Genomic DNA, 24,040 nt, shown 5'->3' with positions numbered 1-24,040 from the left:
GAGCATTATTTTTGCTGATAACCTCTCATCTGGGCAGAATCTCAGCATAACTCTCCCCCGGTTGATTGATGACTTCCTGGAACAGGCGTTGCAAAGCCGTCTGCTGAGCGCTGCTTCCTCCAGAGGCTCTGCCAGAGCTGCTTGGGCTGTAAACGGATTGTGCACGCAGGCAGCTCAGGAGCTGCAGCTTGCTAACATTTTATGGCTGTTTTTTCCTTCTCATTATGTCTAATACTAGTCATCCAGGTGCTGCGGGCTTTCCCTCCCCCAGTTGTCCTGGTTGCATGAACTTGTTAGGAACTGTTTATCTGACACTTACATTACCAGGATAAAAACTTGCTACATTTCTATTTTTTTTTTTTCAATGTAGCTGTACCCCTCCAGAGGCATTAACAACTGTACTGCTGCAAGAGTATTTGTTTCCATCTTTAATTTGGATTATTTCCATCCTGCATCTGCTATTTACTTTTAGAGTCATGGTAAAACTTGAAGTTCACATGTGTGATAAAGATCTGTATGAACAGATCTAATCAAGATTTCTTCTAGAAAAAACTATGGAGATCATGCTGACCTTTCCAACCAGTCATCCAGAAAATATGTCTATGAATTCAAGTAATTTATTAGTCTTGGCTTTTATTTTATTATTTTGTATATTGCTCACTATGAAATTTTCTCTTGCTAAACATGAGATCCTGCTGGGGATTTTGGTAGCTCTGCTCCACTTCTGTTCTTGTACGATTGAAATATGCTGTTGTTTTTCTTCTATAAATGTGAATCTCTTTCAGTTGACAGAGGATTTTTTAGCACATAGATTGCTGCATCCAACGGCTTGATCTGGATTCCATGCTCTTATTTATTCCAGCTTGTTAATGTTATCTGCTGGTTTTTAGAGAAACATTTTTAGCTTTTATTTCCTTTCAGATCAACTTCCAGCCCCATTTGCCGCCTCCATCAAAAGTCTCTGAGATGCTACTGTCTAAATGTCTTGAGCTATAGTATAAATAGATCTAGCAATTTGTTTATAAACATGCCTTTTTGAACAGATCACAGGGAAAGAAAAGATATAGAGGCATTTTGAAAAAACAGCCCCACTTAGACCAATGCATGTTTATTCAGGAGCCTAGGCTCCTTCTGGAGTGTATGATAAACAAATACATGATTGAATCAGATTCACTGCTCAAGCATCTCCCATGTACTGTGAAAGGATGTAGCAAACAAGAACAGAAAGTCCCGTCTTGTGTGGTGTTTGTTTGAGCAACAACACTTGGAGAAAGGAGGCTTATTGCTCCCCATATCTCATCATCCCTGTAAGGCTGGGAAGGATGGCAAGTCTGTGCAGGGGGTTGTGCTGCTGCCCTCTCTGCAGCATGGTCCTGGGGTCAGCTGGGAGCCTGACCCCAGCCAGTGACTCCCACGGCAGAGGGGGGTGGGTGTGTGTCTGTGTGTGTGTGTCTGTGTGTCTGTGTATGTGCAACGACCCCCAGGCAAAATTCCCACCTCCTCGTGTGGAGGGCATGTATTCCATCACGGCCTTAGATTGATTCCAGATGAGCAGAGACAACTTCAGAGGAAAGACTGTTTGCAAAGGGGGTGATGCTAGAAATGGACTTTCTGCTTGGGTAGCCTTGCTGCAGGCGTGCTGAGCCCAGTTTCCCCCTGGAATCAGGGGAGAAGATGTGTGAGCTGGTGAGCCACTCTCTGCAAAGCTCTGTCCCAGAATTGTCCTCTGCTCTGCAGCAGCTCACCCAGAAAACCATCTCTGGATCAACATTCCTCTGTCCCTAAAAAGCAGACAGAGAAGATGGACACCTTGGTGGCATGGGCTCTGAACAATGCCCATGCCATCTGCTGGGCTGTCATCTGCTGACAACTATGTCTTTAAAGAAAAATAATGTAATGAAGTGCAATTGAATATACTTTCGGGGGTACCCCTAGACTCTTTCATTTAGTGTGATCATGATGAGGAAAGAATTGCCCATGGCTGCAGTCAGTAGAGGCACATTCAGATGTGGGGTGAGAGGTGATGCACCCAGAGAGTGGGGCTCTGGAGGGGGTCACAAGCTGCCTGTGAGTCAGTAGAGTGGCATTGCCACAAAAAAAGCAAACTTCCACTGCCTTCATAAACAGGCACATAGTCTGCAAGAAATGTGAAGTAATCCTTCCGTCTGGCTCCACATGGATAGCGCAGCTGGAGTACGGCAGATGACGCATTTCCAGAGGGTCTGGAGAAAGTGGAGTTAGTCCAGAGGGCAGTAGTGGGAGAGGTTGTGCTTCTGAGGCCTGTGATCATTGAAGGAAGGATGGAAGAATTAAACATACTGTTGTACTAAAAAGGGCAATGGACCAGGCTGCAGTCTTAAAGAATGCATAAATGTTACTAGGCCTACTCTGTTCTCCGTGGCATCTGTGGAAAGGATATAAATTAGTGACTTTAATTTCAGCCAATAAAATCCAGGTTAAATGCTGAGAAAAAGTTTCTCTTTGGGGAGGAGGGAAATAGCTCCCGGGTATAAATTCTGTGACAAAGCTGCAAAGTCACGGGCTGAGCGCCAACATTGGCATCCATCTTAGGGGGACTGGGAAGCAGCAGGGAGCCTGGTCACTCTTCCCTGCCCTCCCCTTCCCCAGGGCACAGGATGTGTGCCAGGCACCTTCCTGCCCACCCAAGACTGTACCAACCCCCTGGCAGAAAGCAGCCACTCGACTTCTATCTGTACTGACCTCAACTTTTCAGTGCAGATTTTGTTCTTCCTGAAGGAGTTGTGTGTTGCATTTTGTCTAAAAGGGAAACTTCTTATAATTTCTTTGCAGATTTATTCTTGGGCAATGCTGGACATTACAAAGGTTCAAAACAAATTAATGTCAGTGTTGCAATTCCAGATTGTGTCTTTTTCCCCTTTGAGGTGTATTATGCCTGGCATTTTAATGACTCCAGTTAATAACCCAATTTTTGCTCAGTGTGTTTTGGTTTTTGTTCAGAAACACAAAAATGTTAAAATGTGTCATTTAAAGGAATTTTGCAGAAGCATAAACTATGTTAATCTACTTTAGAGCTTGGGAAGTTAAGAGCTTCCATATGTCAAGATGCAGCCCTGGGTCAGAATATAATGTATGCGTTCACAGCACGTAGAAATGGTAAAGCACTGGAGTCAGTGTCCAGGAGAATTCAGCATTTTTTTCAGATGAAATAGCCAAAACCTGAAAATATTCCTGGCAAGGCTTTAATAAGCATGATTGTTTCAGGTTAGACCTGCTGCAAGTGCCAGAAGACTATGAATTTCATTCATTTTTCTTGACGATCCTGGAAAGAGCATCAGCACAAAACATTTTCCTTTTATCTTTTTTTTTCAACTGCATTTGATAGTTATAGTTTCCGTTTAGACTGACTCTGGCATTGGATAACTCATAATGGGAATTCCATGGCTTTGGAGACAAAACGTTTTACATGGAAATTTTAGATACCCCTGTGAAGTTGAAGAGCAGCTGCAGTGGCTTTTCATATCTAAATGAATGGGATTTAATTAAATAACAATCCCCAGAAGTTCAGTATTGGGAAATGAGTCTCCAAGGTGTTTATCAGAATAAAGCACAGGCTGCTGTCTGCACCTCCCAGCAAACTGGGGACACAGGAGGAGGGCAGAAATCTTGCATCAGTTTGCCAAAGCTCCCTCTGAGGAACTTCTCTTCCCTTTGTTTTGTGAAGTCCTAAATCAGAGCAGCACTTCCAAGCACAGATTCATGCAGTCGGGGCTACATTTTAGAAGGAACTGGTCTGCTGCTCAGAGATGTGTTTTTCTAGAAAATGTATTTTCACACAAACTCTTCTTTGATAGATATATTTTCTAAGTTGCTAGATTAAGGGTTTGCTTACTTTGTAAAAGTATGTTATTTGTGTGGATTTTTTTTTCTTTTAGAAAAAAGTGAATGTTCATCTCATATTCAGAAGTGCTGTTTATTTATTCATCCATCCAAAGGCTAAAGCATTTGACTGAAGCGTAAATATTTTGGCTGTAAAAATGCCACCAACATTAGTGGAAATTTCTCTTTGGATACCTGAGATCTGTGTTTCCCTGAAAAAGATGATCTCCAGCAGATCTTTGGTTTATGTGGTGCACTGCCATGAGGAATTACCATATCTTCTTCACAAAGAAAAGAAAGCACTCTCTTGTGTGAGGAGTATGACTTTTCTCTGAAACCTAAATGATGTGCAAGAATGACAGCATCCCTCTTCTCATTCAGTTCAGATTAAAAATATCTCTTATTTCTTCAACTGCAAAAACTTTGGCCATTTTAGGTGAAAAATTTTCAAGAGCAGAAGGGATGAATAACCTTTTCCAGTTGAGTTCTGAATTAAATTTTTGAACCACATTTCATAAATATTTTATTTAGCTGCTGCTGCTTCTTTGGTGTCAGTCCAGAGCAGATGCTCACAAGTTTGCTTCTTACTGTCTTTTTAAAACATCATTCAGGGTTTTTTTTTGGTATCACTTTTTGTCCCTTGGAATGAACAGTCATATCACAGTGACATAGCAGATTGTCAGATAATTTTTACCCAAATATGCCTCTGTTTGATTTATAAAATTTCAGTTTCTATTAAATTCTGATAGGATTATGAATTTCAGAAGCAAAATAGCTATTTCTTGCTAGGCAGCCAGGACCTTGTTTTGGGCTGCAGAATAAAAATGCAATGAGACTAATTGGTCTAAATTATGCAGTGATTTTTCATTTTTTTAAAGCTTTACTTTGGATCTTTGGATGTCTCTGACTTGTTCTGGATTATTGGTCTTCCTTTTTTTTCCCGATCTACTCTTGGGAAAAAAGGTTATTTTCATTTGGTTCACAGCTTTAAGTGTTATCTTTTAGATATCAGGACTTCTGGGAAAACCAGGCTCTCATTTAGTCCATTAACATCTTGTTACCATCCCTGGAAACCCCTAGACCTTTTTCTGTGTTGCTGCCTCCAGCCTGATAGCCAGTGATATGTTCCACCAGGGTACACCAAGCCCTTCTTTGGGGAACCAGGCACCTCTCAGCATATCTTGTGCCAACAACCACAGAATAGCAATAAGTAATGAAAAAATGTGATGGGGTGACACGGGCATCACTTCCAAGGAACCCTGTCAGAGAGCAATGGGGTGGTCCCAAATCAAATCACCAAGGAGTTTCTGCAGTGTTCTACAGAAGTTTAGGCTTCATTCAAATACTTTCTTATCTGGAGTTTTTCTGCATTTAACAAAGAAATTGTGTTGTTTTCTTTTCTTAACTTCTTTGTAAAAACGTTGCATTCCTGAAAAATGCACGAAGAGCTCCACTAACAGACTATGGCTACAAGTCTGAAAACTTGCATTGCTCCTGCGGTGGCTGGCAGCCCCAGCTTGTTTAGGAACCTGTTACCAGAACACAGGAGGCTCTTTTCTGAGTTTCAGACCCATTCCTTTCTTTATCCCCAGTGCTGAGTGCATAGAAGGGGAGATAAACCACTGCAATTGCTGGTATTTCATACTTCTATAAATGCATCACTGATGCTGTATGTACTTCCATTTTGTGAAAAGATGATTGCTGCTCAAACTGAGAGCAGGTCAAAAGTGCACAGAAGCCATCTCAAGGTTAAAAACAAAATAAATAAATAGCAGAATATGTTGACTCTGGTGTGGAGAAATGCACATCTGAACTCCCTGTTGTATGCATGAGGTGTTTCCTCACTTACCGACAGAAAATTTTGGAAGAACTTCCTGTGGTGACGCACCTCACATCAGCACTCAGCAGATAATAACAGGTAACAAGGCTGTGACTTGGGATTAGCATTGTGCATGCAGGGTCCTGTTTGGGACTTCCTGCACCAGTGATGCTGCATAAATTTAAGGAGCCCAGAGCGAGCACCACCAAAATGTGTAAACATCAGTGAGAAGAAAAAGAAAAAAAAATGGAAGGAAAGCAATCCTTTTATATTTCCTATTCATTTTCATCAGGATATCTGTCACACAGCAAGCAGAGCAGAAAGACATCAGCAAACAAGTAGAAAGGTGCTTTAGATGGGTAGATATGAGTGGCACAGGCAGCGGAAGGGGAGAAAGAATTTGAATGTCTGTGGTGCCAGGGTTAAGCCTCCTGTCCTTGGCCATGGCCTTGTGGATGAGCACCCCAAACCTGCTGTGGGGAGCAGGAGCCTCCTGTGGCCGTGGGGAGGTCAGGGCTCTCTGCAGCCACCTCCACTCCCTGTTTTGAAGGATGGGTACAAGTCAGTGTGCTCAGTAATGCACTAAGCAGGTGGGAGGTGGAGTTTGTAAGGAGCCCTTAACTGCTGCAAATGGGCTGACTCAGAAAATAATGAAAAATAATAACAGACAGCAAGAAGTAGGAGTGTGGTAAATAATGTGGACTATTCCTGCAAAGGAAAGCAGTGAAAGGCTCACTGCCTCCAGCAGGAAGGGAGACATTCCTCGCCATGGTAGTGGTTAGGTTATGTAGCAGGTCTTTTCCATCTCTCTTTCTGAGATCATACACAACCTGCCAGGCATGTTACCTATAATTAAGCATACCATCAGGCAGGGGTGTGCCTTGGCTCCTCTGCTCTTTCCAGAGTTGTACAATTATCTCTATTAGGCATAGCTCTCTGAGCACAAGCATCCATGACTCATGGAGGGCTGTCTACCTGTCCAGCTGCTCCAGACTCAATTAAACACCATCATGGAGAAAAACACAGGCTCCATTTGCGCTGCAGCATGCCATGGCAGCCTGGTGCATGAAGTTACCTTGTAAAGGTGCCAGGTCAGAACTATGAGGGGAAGGGGGTGGCCCTCCCCTGCATATGCACATGGGAAGCTAGGTATTGCTCCAGCACTATACTGACAACACCGGGCTTAATACAAATATTGCTCTCCCTTAAAAAAGAAAAAGAAAAAAAAAAACACAAAAAAAAACCACCCTAAAAAGTAGAGTGGAAGGGATGATGTATGCTAAATACTGTCCTTTTTACAGGGCTGATCTCTCCTTGCTTTGATTTCTGTGCTGGTCTTTATCAGTGTCATTTTTAACGTTGCACACTTGGACCGCTGAATAGCAGCGATCCCCAGCACCATGTAGCGGATGGTGTTAAGACTCCGGCCTAATACTTGAGACGCCTCGGTTTTATTCCCTTCTTTGATGGTCTAATCCCAGATTCATCCCAGCTAAATTTAGGAACTGCCTGAAGTAGGAGCTTTGCCTCCTTTCGAGGGGAGCCAGGGATGATGCTGGGCTGTGGTTTCTCTATGCCTTGTATTTCTTAGAAGCTGGGGAGGGAGCTGAGGACATTGGGGAAGGGCTGGGAAAATATAAAGAGACGGAAAAGAAGAGGGACTACTACCAAGCACTGAAGTGAAGGACTAACTCTCAGGTAAAAGCCATCAATTTTCATCCCTGAAGTAGGGGATATGGACTTTATATTAAAAAAATGGGTGAGGAGGAGAAATATGCAGAGCATAGTGAGGCATGTTGATGAGACAGTAATGGGGAGAAGGGCAGGGAACTTTAACTTAGAGACCAATCCCAGCCTGTTTCTTTATGCACCAGTGCTGCATACCAAGTAACTCAAGAGGATTTGAAAAAGCTAGCCTTTCCTTATGGACTTGTCAGGCCAAAGCTTGAATTCTCTGTTACAGTTAGAAAACAAAGTGACAGGCAAGCTGCTGTCTTTCCATAGACCTCTGGAAGAGGCTGAGAGGATGGTGTGAGCCATACTCAGGGGAAAGAAGTGTTCACAGGGTTACCAGTAGCAGTACTGCCTGGTGCATCAGCTTACACAGAAAGTGCCCTCATGAAAGAGAAGAAATAGATTGGCAGATGTTGTGATGGTGGGCATATGAAGATTAGAGCAGATGTGGTATTTAAGACTCTGTAGTATGTGGCTACAGGTCATCACCAGAACACGAAGAGAAAAAAATCACTGGATTTCCGTAAGAAGATGTTAATGCACCGAAGCTGGCTTCTTTTTCATGATTTGCTTTTTTGTTTGTTTGTTTTGGTGAGTACAGCAAGTATGTTATTACGTGACTGTGGTAAAGAGCAGTGGTCTCTAATGATCACAGCAGATTAATCCTTACAAAAGCTCTATGAGTAGTAGCATTATTATTAATGCTGGCAAAAGTCTTTAAAGGCAAAGTATGGATAAATGCAAGGTGTTCACATTAGCATTTGATAATGAACAGCCCCACAGACATGCATTTGCTCTCACCATCTCCTCTGGAGCCTGCCACAGATGAGGAATGGACAAAGTGTTGCACTGATCCTAAGGATGACTGTTGACTTTTAGGAAATGTCATCCTACATCCTGTTGTAGCTTTGTTGTGGTTGTTGATATCACTGGTTTCCTTTATTTCTGTAGTAGGAAGTCTGGGGGAATTGAAGTGTGTCTAAAGTGCTTCTATTAATTTGTATCTTAGCGGACTTTGGCTGTAATATGCAAAATAGCTTTATATAAAACAAATTACAAACGTACATTTAATTACAGAATATATAGATATCTATCATTACAAATTACCAAAAAGCTGTCACTTTACATGAGAAAGACAAAAGGGAAGATGTGTTAAAAAAAGGGAAAATTAAACATGCCTGGCAGCTTCCCTGCAGCAGATCCACCATCCAGAAACCATGTAAAAATACTGTCTTCCTCTCCCTCTATCACTATTCGGTTTCTGTACATTTCTGATTTTTTTAACTGTTTGATAATTTCTTTCCCATTCCTAACACGAGTTTCCTGAAAGTCTTGTTACTGGGTTGAGGGTAAAATCTGATTCAGAAGAAAGTTTCTGTTTAGTGACGCAGCACGTGAAACTTCCCAGTAGCCTGTGACACTTGGTGCTCCTGCTTCGTGGGCAGAGCTGTGCTTGGAGCAGCCACAGGAGGTAGTGCCCCACTCCTGAATTGCTAGATTTTTCCCCTGAAGGAAGAACCAGAAGCATCTCCCCGAAGCCTTACAGGTGGGGCAGCATCCTGCTAGTCAGCACCAGCTGTTAGCCAGTCACCCCTCCAGGCAGCGGCATCCTGAACACTTCACACTGCCTTGACTTGGTCACTTAATTGGACAGAGGGACAGGTTGAAATTTGCCCTCAGCTTCCTGAGCTTGTCTGCACAAGTCACTCCACTGTCCTTGTCCCTGCTGTGGATCCACAAGTTTAATCTTTAAAGGGAGATAAAATGAGTTGCCAAGGCTTAGGGTGACTTTTCCAGGGTACCTTGATGGGTCATTTGGTCAAGCAAGGTGGGAGCAGATGTTGTTTTGTCAGCACACATGCTGCCCTGGACAGGCTGGTGTGCTCCTCAGCTCCTTATCCCTTGGGAAAAGTGGCCTGTGAATGTGCAGGAAACATGCTGGACCTTATGAACAAAAAAAGGCAAGGATACTTCTGTTTTATTTATTTACTCATGTGCTCCCAAAGGGGCAGTGTGGCCAGAAGCACTAATGGGGCTTTTTGAATGTGGATTCAGGAAATGCTCTGGGGGTTTCAGTCCAGGTCAAGGATGACATTGGTGTGAGAGAAATTTCAGTCTGGGAGTGAAGGTGTGTGAGTGTCCAGAAAGACTCTGACCAAGCACTGAGAGTTTTTGAAACCACGAGTTGATTTTTAACTAAAATAGATGTGTTTAGTTCAAACTGGCATTAATTCAGGGAAGCTTTCTCACCTGTGTAGTAAGGCATATCAAATTGGATACTTGTGCTAGTCCTTTTGATTTATGAACTTATTAACATTTTCTCCAAATAGTGTGTTCACTGGATGTATATCACAGATTGCAAAAGATGTTCTGTGTGATTGTAAAAACTTGTTGTGGTCAGCAGTTTGTAGTAATTTTTGAACAGGAATGCATTTTCCTGTAAAGTACAACTAACTTCCACCCCCTCCTCTTCGTCTCCACCCTGGCTTGTGAGTTGGTTCCAGTTTCAAATACTTAATCATGGGAATTTTTGGTGTTTTATATTCTGGGTAGAATTCAGAGATTGCAAACTTTCTGTGATCCACTTTATTGCAGCAAGATTCTTTCCAGAAACATTATACTATGTGTTGCTGTTTTGTGACTGGGACATGTGGTAAATCTACTTCAAGAATGAGTCAGTGCCAGATTTCTGTGTTGTCATGCATATAGAGCAAAATAAGAAACATCTGTCCTTTTTTTTTAATTCATTGAAAAGAAATGTTATAAGTACAAACTATTATAGGTAGTACAAGGTGATGCACAAGTGAAATAAAAAGAGCCACTTGGAAGCACAATCTGGAGTTTATTAAAAAAAAGCAAATCACTAAACATTATTTACTAATAATAAATCTTGATGTTTAATATTCTGCATCTCTTTAGGGGTCACCCCTATTTGTCTTGTGACCATGACCTGTGTCAATGTGGAATGCTATTATCATCTTTCAGGGTCTGAAATCAGTTGCAATTTTTCATCTTTGTTGAAGCTTGATGTTGTGTTTTTAAATATTGACTCCAATTCCGTATTTTAGAAGTGATTTTTTCTTTCAAAATGTTTTATTGCTGTGTTGTTCTTTGAGCCCTTCTTTGGGACTGTATCTGTTCAGAGGGACACATCCTTCCCTTCTGTTCACATTTTTCATGCAGAGCAGCTTCAGAGTAACTGTATGGAAAACTGCTGCCAGGCCTGAAAGCTGAAATTGGAAGTATACTTCTCGTAGGTTAGTTTAAAGAAAACCCAATTAATTTTGCTCTAAGAACTGCAGGCAGGATGAACCTGAGCTCGATACAATTTTTTCTATAAGCTCACAGGCAGTCCTCTCAATAAAGACAACAAAATTACTGTCACATTTATCATGCTGGGGTGTTTCAGCTCCCTGGGATAAACTTGGCAGTGTTCTTGCTCTGAGTACTTGGAAAGCAGCCCTATTGGAAAGCTCAGCTTGCAGCATTCCAGTAGATTAGGAAAAAAACTATCTCTCTTTTTTCACCCTTCATATTTTATATAGTGATAGTGCTTTCCCTGAGTGCTTGTTACAGTTATTTTTTTGGAAAACAACATGCATTTTTCTGTACAATGTTGGCTGATAACACAACAAGACTCTACCGGTGCTCTTCCCTTAGATTAACAAATCTCAGTCTAAACAAGATTGAGAGAGTAAGGGTTGAGTGAAATGTTTTAGTTCAGAATTCCTTAATGAACCTAGGCAGAAGTTTAATATGCTTTGGAAAAAACGATTTATCCTTACAGCAAATTATTTCTATTGGGGGAAGACAGGTTATAGTTGTAGAAGCCTCTGTATCAAAAATATAACTGAAGATTTATATAATTTTTATAACTAAAGATTACTCCGTTTCAAAATGCTTTACGAATTTCATCATAAATATTTCATATTCCTGAATGAAATAATTTCTTTTGGTTTACTGAAAACTTTGAAAAATGACTATAATTTTTTTTAGCAGAATTGTAACCACCCAGATATTCAGCCGCATATGTCACCCCTTGGCCTCATATTAGTGCCTTCTCAAAATTACAGGAAGGTATATAATAGCAAATATTGTTAAAATATTTTTTAACTTTTGTTTCTAACTTTTCCTGGCCAGGGTGTGTCCTGTCTGCTACTTGCTCCCATGTGACTTCTTGTGACACTTCTGCCTTTCTGTGTGCATCAGTAACTTAAATGTTGGACACAGTGCTTTGGACTTTTGTTAAGGCCAAAAAAGTAATATTATTGAAAAAATATTAGTCAGATATAATAGATAATTTTCTTGGAATTTCTGCTTTATATTTGTCCTGCTGTTCTTCTAATACCTCATTAGGCACTTTTGCTTGCTCAGGGAGACATGCATTTCACAAGCATTCACTTCCTTTGCTTTTATGGCAATTTAAGTTGTTGGTGATCATGATAAATTGAAATCGAGCAGTTGTAACAGTTTAGTGAAGATTCAACAAGACAGGAATGTCAAGAGTGCACTAGCTTGTTTTTAGGAGCACAATCAATGCTCCCTTTATCCTGTGGGAACAGTTGTGCCTTTGTTTTGGTGGTGCTGTCTTTTGGAAGATGAGTGAATAAGAGACCATTGATACTTTTCCCCCCTACAAAACCTCATGTGTGTTCTTTGCCTGGCATGTCGCTCTCTGAAGTGTAACACTAGTGTGTCACCTTGATTTTTACATATCTGAAGACCTAAAAATGGGGGAGGAGCAGTGAGTACCAACTCTGCAGGTACTCCTGGATTATTTTATCCTGAGACTCATCAAGTGAGGCTATTCCCTGGCAAAACCACAGAGCATCACTGCTGGGTTCCCAAGCCTCTAACAACTGGCCACGTGCTGATGAAGGATGAGGTAATTTCCAGATGAAGGGTGGACAGAGCTGCAAGAGTAACGGTGGCAGGACAGCTGGTGGTGGGAATGGTGTCCTCACAGGTGGCTCCCACAGTTGTGCTCCATAGATGCCTGAGGTAGGTCCCACAGAGGAAGGAGAAGGGAAGGTGGAGGAAAACAGTGCGTTACTGACAGTTCGCTCTGTGTGCGTACATATTTTTTTTCATTCAGCTTTCCCTTTGGTTGTAACAGCACAGACTTTTCATGACAGATGGCTTATTGTTTCTCTCCTATAAGCTGCTAAAAGATTTCTGAGCAGGAACTCACAGTGTTCCTTTGGGAAAGGCACTTTGCAAGATCTGGGCGCTGCCTCAAGGGACCTGAGATCTAAGTCACGTAGACCACGGGCAGCAAAAAAGTGGTCTTAATATGTAGCTTAATATGTAGCATTCAAAAATACATTTGCTGCTTGTACTAGATCCTCTTTAGTCTGAGATTCAGAAAACATAATGACTTCCAGATATTGCCAATGTTAATATATAAAAAAACCAATTTTTTGGTATTAAAATGTTAGTTGAAAGGAATGGAAAGTACTGAAAATATAATCTTACTGTAGAAAAAAATCAGCTTAAGTTTACATATTGAGAAGAAGCACAGCATCTTTAGAAACATCCATAATGCTTTTGTAGATGGTAAAGAATGTAAGCAAATTAAATTAATTATTTTCTAGTATTTTCTAGTTATTACAAAAAGTGTGTCTAAATATAAGTATATAATAGTTGTGGAAATAAAAACAAAATATACAAAATATTTGAGCTTAGATATTGGTCAAGGTCCGGTCTATAGCCACAGCAGCAAGTGAGTGGCTAGATCTCTGGCCCTGTATTTTAGTGCTAGAGGCCCTAAAATACAGGGCCAGAGAAGGCACACACTACATAAAGAATAGTTACTTAAAATCAGGGAATATGTCCTGTGGAAATTTCTTTCAGAATTCTCTATAGCATAAAGTAAGACAAAAGCCTGGCTCTGGCTGTTTCAGTTTCAGCATAATATTTTTATGGCTGTGGTATCACTTTAAAGCTCATCCTGTGGCTTTAATTCATCACATGAAAGCTGACTAATCTTTATGTATATATGTGGATATTTTGGCAAGCACAAAATAACATTATGCTTAATAACAACTTATTCCTTTATTTGTTTTGTTTAAAGATATCATGAATCTTGAAGGCTAGGTTTGATTAACATTAAATTTGTTTGTGGTTCTCATGCATATCCAGTATCTTACAGAATCATGGAAGAAAGTAGCGGAAGAATAACCAAGTGCAGACTTGCAGAAGTAAACAAACCTAAAATTTTTACCTTAAGACTAAAAGAAAATGTGTTATACCTCTGGCCTATCATTCAAAAGTTTTGGTGACATTCCTAAAAATACAGAAAAACTTTCAAACCTGGCCCTGTAAGAAAACAAAAGGGCACAATTTTAAAAACCCAAAAAGTACCACCAGAAAAAGACAACTTTTGAGCAGGCTGGTGTGAGGTGCTGGACAAATGCAGAGCTGGACCCCTAAGTGTTTAGAGCAGGATCATGGAAAGGGCTACAGACAACAAACTACTTGTTTCCTCTCAGGAATCCTGTGACAGTTTTCAAACCTTCCACAGTAGGTGAGATCCTGCCTCCATCGAAGTTAGTGGGGCTTTAAACTGACTCACCTAGGACCAGGCTTACATTCTCACGATCCGATAAAATTAATGCTGAATTTAATTAAAAATCATGTTCTCGGTGATGTTCTGGCTCAGTGTCAGACCTTTGAGTGATGCAATACCTTTTCTGTTTTCCTGTGAACATCCATTACCTGATAAACCTCATGATTCGTTTTGGGGTATTTTTGTTGTTGTTTCTTTTTCTGTAATGATTCCCGTGTCAGCTTCCCCAGACTGAATGAAATAAGGAGCTCCCTTGGTGACCAAATTCTTGTTAACGGTTTAAATGTGCTCGGGGAAGGGAAGAGGATTTGCACTCAGCAAACTATCTCAAGCTCACAAGCTCTTATTTTATTCCTTTTACTTGGAGCTTCATAATGAGGATGATTTATTTGCAAATGAATTACTTTAATAATAGGTTTAGAGTTACACAGAATATAGACAGTCTTGACCCCCATCTCTGCAGCTGTAAAAGTAACAGCATGGGTGTGGTTGCCTGGTGGCTGGCCAGGATGATCCAGTTCAAGGGGGCGGATAAAATAACATTTACACTTACAGTAACTGTTTAAAAATGTAATTTGAGTTCTGCCAAATCCTTCCAGTTCATTTTGGGAATCCAGCTTATTAAGGTTGCCAACACTCAATTCTTCTCACCTTGGTTTTTTCCAAGTTGTCTCCTTCTGCCAGATGCATTTTGCTGCAATACTGTCGCTGCAGAGCATGAGGTTCCTCCACCAGCCTCGCTCTGTAAATGGTTATGGTGGGACGCTCCTCGCTGTCAGCCTGCCCAAGCAAGCAGTGACTGAGCCTGGCCCGTGAGACTCAGCACGGAGGGAGGACGCAATCCCAGAGGAAGTGTTCCACTTACAGACAGCTCTGTTTGTGTCTGCTGCAGTAAATGCTCCCCAGCCAAGTACGGTCAGGCGTTTGTTGGATCTTGAGAAAGCATGTGGTGGAGAAGATGGAGGCTTGGAGGCTGGAATTGTCCATCTGAGTTGGAATTTCAGAAGTGTCCCCAGGCAGTGTGGGCAATGGGAATCAGGCACCATGTCTAACAACAACACAGAACGAGGTCTTGAACACTTTGCAGACTCACAGCTGCTCAAAAAGGGGCAAGTGTTGTCTGAAATAGCCAGATCACTCCAAATGGACTAAGTGCTCACTCTCTCAGTGTTCCTGCCGAGGCGGCGCTTGTTTGAGGATGCAGGGTGGTCCTGCGCCGTGGCTGGCACAGGCTGCCACGCAGAGCTTTGCTGTGTCTAGTCCTTGCAGCTCTAACCTGCCTCACCACGGTGCTGAGCAGTTGTGAAGTGCTGCAGCACTCCAGAACAAAAAGTGGAAGGCAGCAGTTATGGATAGGAACAGCAACGTGGCATACTGTGGCTTCCAGTGGCAAACTGTGAGCTGTGCTTACTCGTGTAAATTGATGGATTATAGGGATTTTTAGATAAAGAGCCCAAGCAGGGTGTTGCTTGGTCTGCTGCTGCTGCAAAGAAAATTGTTTCAGAGAGTTTGCAGTCTCTGCTGTTTGAAGGCCCATGTTCACAGCAGGCCCACCCAACCCAGCATTTGGGACTACTCACAGAGTTCTTGCTAACACCAACCTTTTGCATGACAGCATCCATAACTAAAGCAGAATGGTTCACAGATCTTAAGACCTTAGGGTCCACTGTCTGCCCCGCCTTTATAATACCATCATATTTCATCCACTTTGGGTAAAATATGTTTTTTTCAAATCAGCATCTGGTGTTGAATATGAGAGAGATGTAGAATCACCTCTTCAGCGACTCGCTCACATGGCAAATTATTGCATTCATTTGTTAAGTCAACCTTTCTGCCTTGAATTTGGCAAAGTGTCTCAGGTTACAAAGATGTTGTGCTTTTTTCAGACTAAAAAGCAGTCCTTTTCTTAGTGAAGGTATACACATGTCCACATGGTCACCAAGTCAGCCTTGTTTTTTGTCTGGATCGTGCAGTGTTAAGATTTGTGATTTTCTTTTGTCCGCTACCTTCTCTTATCCAACACATTTGGAATACTTTGCTGATTTCAAAAAAAGTTTGGAAGAGTGTAGAAATCTCAAAGAGACTTCTTGCAGGCTTGATGAAAAATTGTCCTGGGCAGAGGAGAGAGATTCAGACAATGGGGAGCTCAGCTGCCACACACTGTTTGGCAGCACATGGCCAGCCAGTCAGGGGGAAGGTATTTACAGACCACCTGCAGCATACATTAGAGGAGTCAGAAGAGACACCAAACTGGGAAGATTTTTCCTCAAGTTTTGTTTACATCAAACCCCTTTACACCAAAAATTGATATGAATTTAGGCATCAGGAAATTTGCTGTTCATAGAACATTTTCTTTTTTTATATAATTAATTGGTTTTCACTTATTAAGCTTCTCAGTAAATTACATTTTCTTCTGCTCTCAAGTCCTCTGTGTCTTCTTGTCTTTCCCTTTTACCCTCGGCAGATTTTTCAAAACCTAAACTGTGTGTACCAGACTATATGTAGAAAACTGTTACTGGTTTTAATAATGTCTTGTTCAGAGCCTTGCTTTCTCCTATCTGCAAAACTTTCCAGCTTTTCTTGCTGTAGTTTGAAAGGCGAATGTTGCTTATCTGTCATGAACCACAACTAGACCTTGTAGCTGGTGATTTCTAATGTGGTGCCTACCCAGTTCTGCAGACAGAGGCTGTTTCTGAAAGCATGGCCATTCTTGGCTCTGGACACAGTCTCTAGAATAATGTGAGGAGTTTTCCAGATCACTCTATTCAGCCGCTGTGGTATTCTCAGCAGAGCAAAAAGCCCTTAATCAAATTAGTTTTAGCTGATAAGTATTTTTTCTTCTACTGAAGGAAAATGCCATAGTACTTTTAAACAGTGCCCAAAACCACCCTGAAATAGAAAAGAAATGAGCAAACAACATTGTATCACTTATGAGAGATAAAAATGATATCACTGATTAACTAAGACAGCACTGGGGACAATATCATAATCTTTTAGAATAAATCTGCTCACTTTCCATAGTACACTGACCTTCAGTTAGTCTGCAAGAAAAAAGTGGTGGCTTGCCTGAGATCCTACATACATTGTGTCAGATGGTCATCAGTGTCTTTAGAGCCATTGCATATGGACTTCATGAACATATAACTTTGCATTTAATTTTATTTTCAATTATATTTTCCTTACCAGGAGAATATTCTTAACAAGTTTAGGTTCAAAAGCCATTGGATACTCCTTTATGAATTTCCTTTCAAAGTTTTGAAACTCTGCATTTTCCATAGGGAACTGGGATGTTGGTTTTTAAAGTCAAGTCATTATAAAAATCTTCAACATCTTTAAATAAGGTATGGATATTTCTTTTTTCTCTCCACAAGCTTCTATTAAAAATTTCACCAAATTAAAGTGATTCAAACACTGAAGTTTCCATTCAGTATCAATGCAGAAATTATAGAATCATGCAGCCAAAAATCTGGAAGACATTAACATAAACTGTACCCCAATCTTCAGCATTTGTAAGTCAGATTAATCAGGAGGAAACAAGAGACTATAAAACTGTTTAGATGTTCAAATAAGTGAAAATTAATTTTGAGGAAAGTTTTCTATCTCCTTTCACTAAACAAATTCAATCAACATGATGTGCTTAAGGTATCAATTGAAGCAAGAATCTAGGAGTATATTGTTTTAATTAGGAGATGGCAGTTTCAAATGTTACTTTTGAATCCAGTCCAACGTTTTCAGTGTACACAGACTGTTTCCAAAACACACTTTTAAATATTAGAGCTTCAGCTCTGGTTTTAAGTACTGCAGTTTGATGAGCTGTTCTGGTCTGGGGCTAGTAAACAAGTCTAGAACTTGCTGGATTTCTCCCAGCAGAAAAATCGTCATCCGCTTACTTTTAATGTTGTCTGGATTTGTCAAGTCTGTCCTGCAATCTTTTTCTCTGGGATAATATGCAATGCAGTCATCTCCTGGGAATATGGGAAGATTTTCAGTTGTAATAATAACAGTTGTAACAATAATTCAAGCGAGCTTTTAGTGAAAAATCTTCCTTGTGTCTATAAAAGAGGTCAGCTTCCCTGAAGCTAAATTTTCACAACAATCTGCAAAGTTTGTGATGTATCGCTCCTGTTGAATTTTAATAGGGAAAGAGTGCTTAGGTTTGTAAGGATGTTAGATTTAAATCCAGACCACGGGTCTGGTTTTTTGAGCTTCCCAACATACAACTGAGGTACAGGTAAGAGCAAGCTAGTTTATGTGTGGATACAGGACAGCATGAAATTGCCCGCATTTGTGATTATGTTGCTCATGGACTTAACTGGTCAAAAAAGATCTTTTCATCCTTGCAACATTCTTCTGGTTGTTAAGATGTGCAGACATGTGAACAAAAAATTATTCCATGCTGGGCTTAGGTAGGAAAAAATGCGTGCAGTTCAGAGAGAGAGCTGCTTTTGGGTTTTGTTTGTTTGTTTTGGTAATTTTAAAACTTCTTTTTGTTCCTCTGCTCTTCATCAGCCCACATTCTAACATGATAAACTTAAATAATACTCACAAAACTCCCACCCTTGTTAACACTATACTGGGCAAACACTTTACTAGGCAAAACGTCTGTTGGTTTGAGAAGCATTTCTCAAACCTTGCAGAGATTTTTGTGTCTGAAGAGTCTGAAGAGCTTCTCAGGCACAGACAACACTATGAATAGTGTGTGCAGCATGGCAGGCACCTTGTTGCTTCTTTATCTATGAACATATTTGGACAAAAGTCTAAGACACTTACTATCTGAGCTACCAGATGCCTTTTTCTAGGATGGAGATGCTGGTCTCTTCTGCTTTTCTCGACACCTTTAAAAATACTTGGAGATTGCACAGTATCTGTGTTCTTACTGCATTTTCTGCAGAAAACACCAGCTATTAACAGTCAAGGCTGGGCTCTTTCAACTCAGGCTTGCTTTATCCTCTGAAGATATTATGATGGTGAGTGTGTCACTCCATCAAAAAGTAGATGGGTTTTGAAATATATGCACAAAAAAGTCTGAACCAGAAGGGCCCAGTGTCAGAAGTCTGGAGGTGGGTACCACAGGGAGATGGAGAAGGAGGGGGGACATTATCCAAGCTGCTAGGAAAGCTGAGAATGGAGCTGAGTCACAAGTTTCTGACCAGGCTGACTCCAAGTTTCATAGACATTCTTTCCCATCAGGCAGCAGGGCTCACCCTGTGAGCCATGCAAAGTCTTCCTGGCTGGATGGGGAGCCTCGCTGGCTGGAAGGGAGAAGACATTTCTGATTATTCTTACTCTGTCTGACAGAATCACTACTGTGCAGACTGCCTGTAGCTGTAACAAAGTCCTTTCATCCCGCAGAGGGGATGTAAGATCTGGTCTCTGGTGGGCTGGGTTTCTTCTCTTGGTATGCTGTGTAAAAGTCAGAAAGACTTCCTTTTTGCACTGCAGTACTGCTAGCCTGGTTGTTACGTGACACTTTTTAAGAGCTATTTAAAATCTCAGCTGACTGAAATGTTGGGCGGAAAGCCTGTTTTGTATTTTGTCACACAAAATATTATGTTTATTCTTCACTAGATTAAAAAAGAAAAATCTAAACTCTCTGTTTTAATGTGGGCTGAGTCTAAAAGGGGAATTCTTTAGGCTTCCAAATTTACAAAGTGCTCTTCCTGAGTGGTTAACTGTTCCCACATTTGTAAAAAGGAGGGAAGAGAAAACTGGGAAAGAGGTTTTTGAAAATTGCCCTGGACATTAATGGCTGTTTTCTGTTTGTTTTTTTTTTCCTTGGTCTAATTCTCATAAAGGTTTCTCAAGTCCCAATATTGTGCTGCTCTGTCCTTAATGTCTACTATAAAAATAAGTTCAATATTGGGAATATTTGAATGGAGTTGGTCTGTTTTACATCATAAATCATTTTTGTATCATAAAGCTCTGAACCAGGTCTTTACCTCCATCATTAAACATGAAAGGACAGAAACTCAGCTGGCTTACATTGGCTTAGTTCCATGGAATTTACTGCTCTGAACAAGTCAAAGATTTCACCCTTTGCAATAAGATTCCTCCTTATGAGATTTATTTTCTTTTAGTTATGTAAATAATCCTTGAATACAAAAGAAAAAAAAATTGTATTGATTCAGCTTTGCCTAACTCATGGAAGAAATCATGTGCAAGGCAAATTGCAGAATTGCAGCCCCAGCTGCAGCAGTCTGCAAGTGGCAGGACAGCCCCATGCTGGAGACTCTCTGCCTGGGATTTGCCCACATGGCTGGGACAGCTGTGAGCTAACTTAAACACCTGCTTGGAGAATGCACAGGTCATTGACTCTCAGCTTAAGCCAGTGCATGTCATAAAATATAGCCCCCTCCTCTGCGCAGCCTCCCACAGGCAGGTTCCTGTGGCAAATCCGCAGGCACTGGCCCTGCCTGGCTCCTGGCCACCCTGGCAGAGCTGCTGCCACCAGCCAGCTGTGATGGGGACTGAGTCAGTGATGACTGCAGCAGTGGGGATGCCCGGCCTCTGGCTGCTGCCCTCTGTACCAGGCAGCACCCAGACACCTTTTCCTTGATGCTGCACTCCTGAGATTAGCAGATGCACGTACATCTCTGTAAACCACCACACCGCATTGTATATGGCAGTGCTTAGCGCTCAAGGGCTGCTTACCTTGTTTCTGAGGTATTTTTAAATTGGTACATGGTTTTGTGCATTTTGTCGCTGTGTTTGTTTTTGAACAAAAAAATGGAACTTTTCAGTTCTGATTCCTGTGTGAAATCATGCCTGGTTTTGGGAACTAGCTAAATTGCTTTCTTATTTAAGGGACTTCAGCACAGAACTCACAATGGTAACATTAATTAAGAAAACTCACTGTCTTGTTCTGCAGAACAAATGGGTTCAGTGGATTTTTATTTTAGCCTAATCTCTTTTAAAAGTCTGATCAAATAGTTTGGGAATGCTGAGTTCTACATACGAAATGTTGTTTATGACCAATTAGAAATACATAATGCTGTCTCTGTTCTGATTTTGGGTGAACTTTGTATTAAGCAAAGGACAGATTTGTAGGTCTCTGAATGTCCTGGTGCCAGCACAAATTAATTTGTAACTTTCTCATATTCTCCATGATCATGGAAACATAGACAAAGCTTATGAAATAGCTTATGAAATACTTTCACCAGCACTGTTAGGAGAAGCTCTCTGCTGAAGATGCAGCTTCGGGGTCCTTACATTAACTTGGCTTCTTTTTCTTCTCCACACCAGGGTAAGTTCTACTGCTAAGAATATTGTTTATAGCTGATCTGTGCCTACACCAGGGCTAATTACTTCACAAGAGCTCTCCAAAGTGGCCCATATAGCCAGGTACCCTGTATTCAGAAATGGGCAGTAACAAAAATCAGTGGAAGAGATAAAAGATATTGTGCAGAGTACCTGAAGGCACCTTGAGGAACCTTTACAGGTTCGGAAATCGTGAGTTATAATTTGAATCTAAGCTACTATGTTTAATATATATATATATATAAGAATAATGCTCTGTAGCTCTGATCAGTTTAGGTTTTGATCAAGATGTACTTTGGACCTTTAGCAGAGGTTGGAAATGTATTTCCTTTTGTTGGTTTTAAGCCTGCTGTTTGATAACCTGATTGATTGCTGCCTATTTCCTCTGTATCAAGGAAAAGGGAATAATCATTCCCTGTTTATTTTCCCTGGGTCTTTCATGATTTAATAGATCTTCATTGCATGGCCTGTATTGTCTTGATCTGTTGCAGTTCTACTATTGCCTTCAGGGAAAAAAAAAATCTCTGAATATATCCACAGATTAATGCAGTGAGGAAACATTTTCTTCTTTAAATCATTTCTGGTATTTCATACAGTGTCTTCAGAGCAGCATGTTGACATTTTCCCAGTGATACTGACATCTGTTTTCCACATGGTAATGGCTATTTTAGAGCCTACTACAGGTACAGTTAAAATAATTTTTCCATAGTACCCTACTTTTACTGTACCGATCCAGTTGCAACATGAAAATGTTGCATAATCAAAACTCAAAACTAGCCTATGCTAGTTCTGAAAAAAAATGCGTACGTCCACAATAAGGCATGGCTTTGTTTTCTTAGTTTTAATTGTCAATATATCATAACTCTGATTATCCATTTTGAGTCAGCTATTACAAGCTGCAGCTTATCTCCTAGGACACACATACAGTACTCTCTTCAGAAACACTTAAATATGTAATATTTTTCATTTTGCTGTAGTATTATTAGAACTGTGTGAACATTTAAAGGACTTCCATGCCTGTTCTTGGGTTTTTCTCTGATCTTTTTTCCCCTGACATTTTTTTTTGTTGAATTTGCTGCCAATAGTTAAATAAATGGATTTAAGAAGTTCATGATCTGCAGTAGATAGCTATTGATTTGCAGGCTGTTGGCAACTTCATGATCAAAGATAGGATTTACACATGAGTTGTGTTAATTATGCAAACTAAGCAATCAAGCTACACATTGACTCTTAATTAGGGACTGGCTCAAGCACAATAGATTCCTAATTGTAAAATATATGTTGCTAATTTAATTGTTTAATGCAGCTGTTAACCACAAAAGAAACATGGAGTTTAAGGTCTCTCCTGACAAAGAAGTGTGCTCCTGAGGGAAATGCTGCCTTTAGAATGGGAATATTTGAGTGTTTTTAAAAGGGAATCTCTTCGGATATGGCTATGTTGCTGAATCATGCCTCCCTTCACAGGTAAATGCATGGTTTTGGGTGGAGGGGGGAAAAGATCAGTTTGTCACTATCAGCAACATTTAACTCCTTTCTCTCCAGCCTTCCTCCACCTTGCTCATTCTTGTTGCCATTTCTCTCAATGGTGTGAGCCCTAAATATACAGGGATTAGGATAACTATACACAGGGTCTGCTTATGTGTAGTGCTGCATAGACAAGAGAGTCACTAATCTGAGGACTGAAGTAGCTCTGTCACTGAGGCTGTGTATTGCACACTTTGTTGCTGGCAGGTTGAGCTCTGTGTACCACTCACCTTGCACGTGCAAGAACTCCCAAGGCTTTGTTAAAAAAAATTATTGAAATGACCTTGCAAGTAGCCAATTAATTCTATTTAAATCCTTGCTAATGGCCAGAGAACAAGTGCACTGCAAACTAAAGCTAAATCTTCAAGTGCTGTTTTGCCAATAATTAGACCTGCAAGCAATGACCTGCTATTACAGTTTGCCTGAAAGCCCAGACACTTTTCCCCTGACCAAAGTGGTATTGAATGCCGGCCTGTCATGAGGGAGCTGCAGTTGCATTCATTGACAGTGTGCCCGAGGGTAAGAGACTTGCATATACAAGGTGTGGAAAATACTTAATTTACTTGTTAAATCAGTTCCCTCTGCTGTTTCCCATTGGCAAAAGTCTTTACTAGCTGTCACTGTAGATCCTGCTAAAGCTTCATGGAAACAGTTTCTTTTTGCTCCTGTTTTTGCAGGTTGGATCTTAGCTCTTTGTGTTGCAGAAATTTTGAGTAGAGATTTCTGAATGAGAGCAGGAAGGAGCTGCTCTGTCCTGGGCTGCCTGGGTGAGCCGAGCTAAACGGAGCCACTCAGGTGACAGCAATGTGCTCTTCTTTTAGGTGTCCAAACAAGCCAGTGGTGCTTTGCCTGTCAGTGTCTAAAACCTGCCTGGAAGTAACAAGTAAAGCATTTTATATCTGCCTTTGAAAGGAGGTGTGTGCCTGTGGTTCTGGTTTGATACAGTTCTGTATGGAGCACATTCTCCATTTGTTGGTGGACAGGCCAAGTATTTTCCTGTAACAAGCTTCTTATTTGTAGCAGAAGACTTTCTTTCTTTCTTTTTCTATTCTTTGTCTTACCATATGTTTGCACTTTGCTTGCACACTGTGGTTGTTTATGGTCAACACAGACATACTACAGGTTTAATTATGCATATTATCTAAGTGCCTAGACAGTGAAGAGCTTCCATTAAAATATGATGCTATCCTGACAGAAAAACTAAAGATATGTAAATTCTCAAATAGCACATAATTTCTAATCTTTTTTCACTCTACATTTATGTCACTACTTGATATGTA

At 40.8% G+C, this 24,040-nt stretch overlaps 1 protein-coding gene across 2 annotated transcripts in view; it reads left to right on the top strand.

Annotated features, from left to right (window-relative positions):
* Positions 1-12,391: 12,391 nt before the first annotated feature.
* Positions 12,392-24,040, top strand: part of LNX1 (ligand of numb-protein X 1) — a 116,938-nt gene continuing 105,289 nt past the window's right edge. The window contains exon 1 of one of the 2 annotated variants that reach the window (XM_068186703.1): positions 12,392-12,412. The gene's annotated coding sequence lies outside the window, so the exon portion shown is untranslated. Of the gene's footprint in view, positions 12,413-21,200; positions 21,223-24,040 lie in introns of those variants that run through there. The other variant, XM_068186704.1, reaches the window with a different exon arrangement.

This window comes from Anomalospiza imberbis, chromosome 4 (genome assembly GCF_031753505.1).
Source record: "Anomalospiza imberbis isolate Cuckoo-Finch-1a 21T00152 chromosome 4, ASM3175350v1, whole genome shotgun sequence".
NCBI classification, from domain to species: Eukaryota; Metazoa; Chordata; class Aves; order Passeriformes; family Viduidae; genus Anomalospiza; species Anomalospiza imberbis.
The sequence above is the reverse complement of the archived record's forward strand: the minus strand, read 5'-3'. Positions and strand labels throughout refer to the sequence as shown.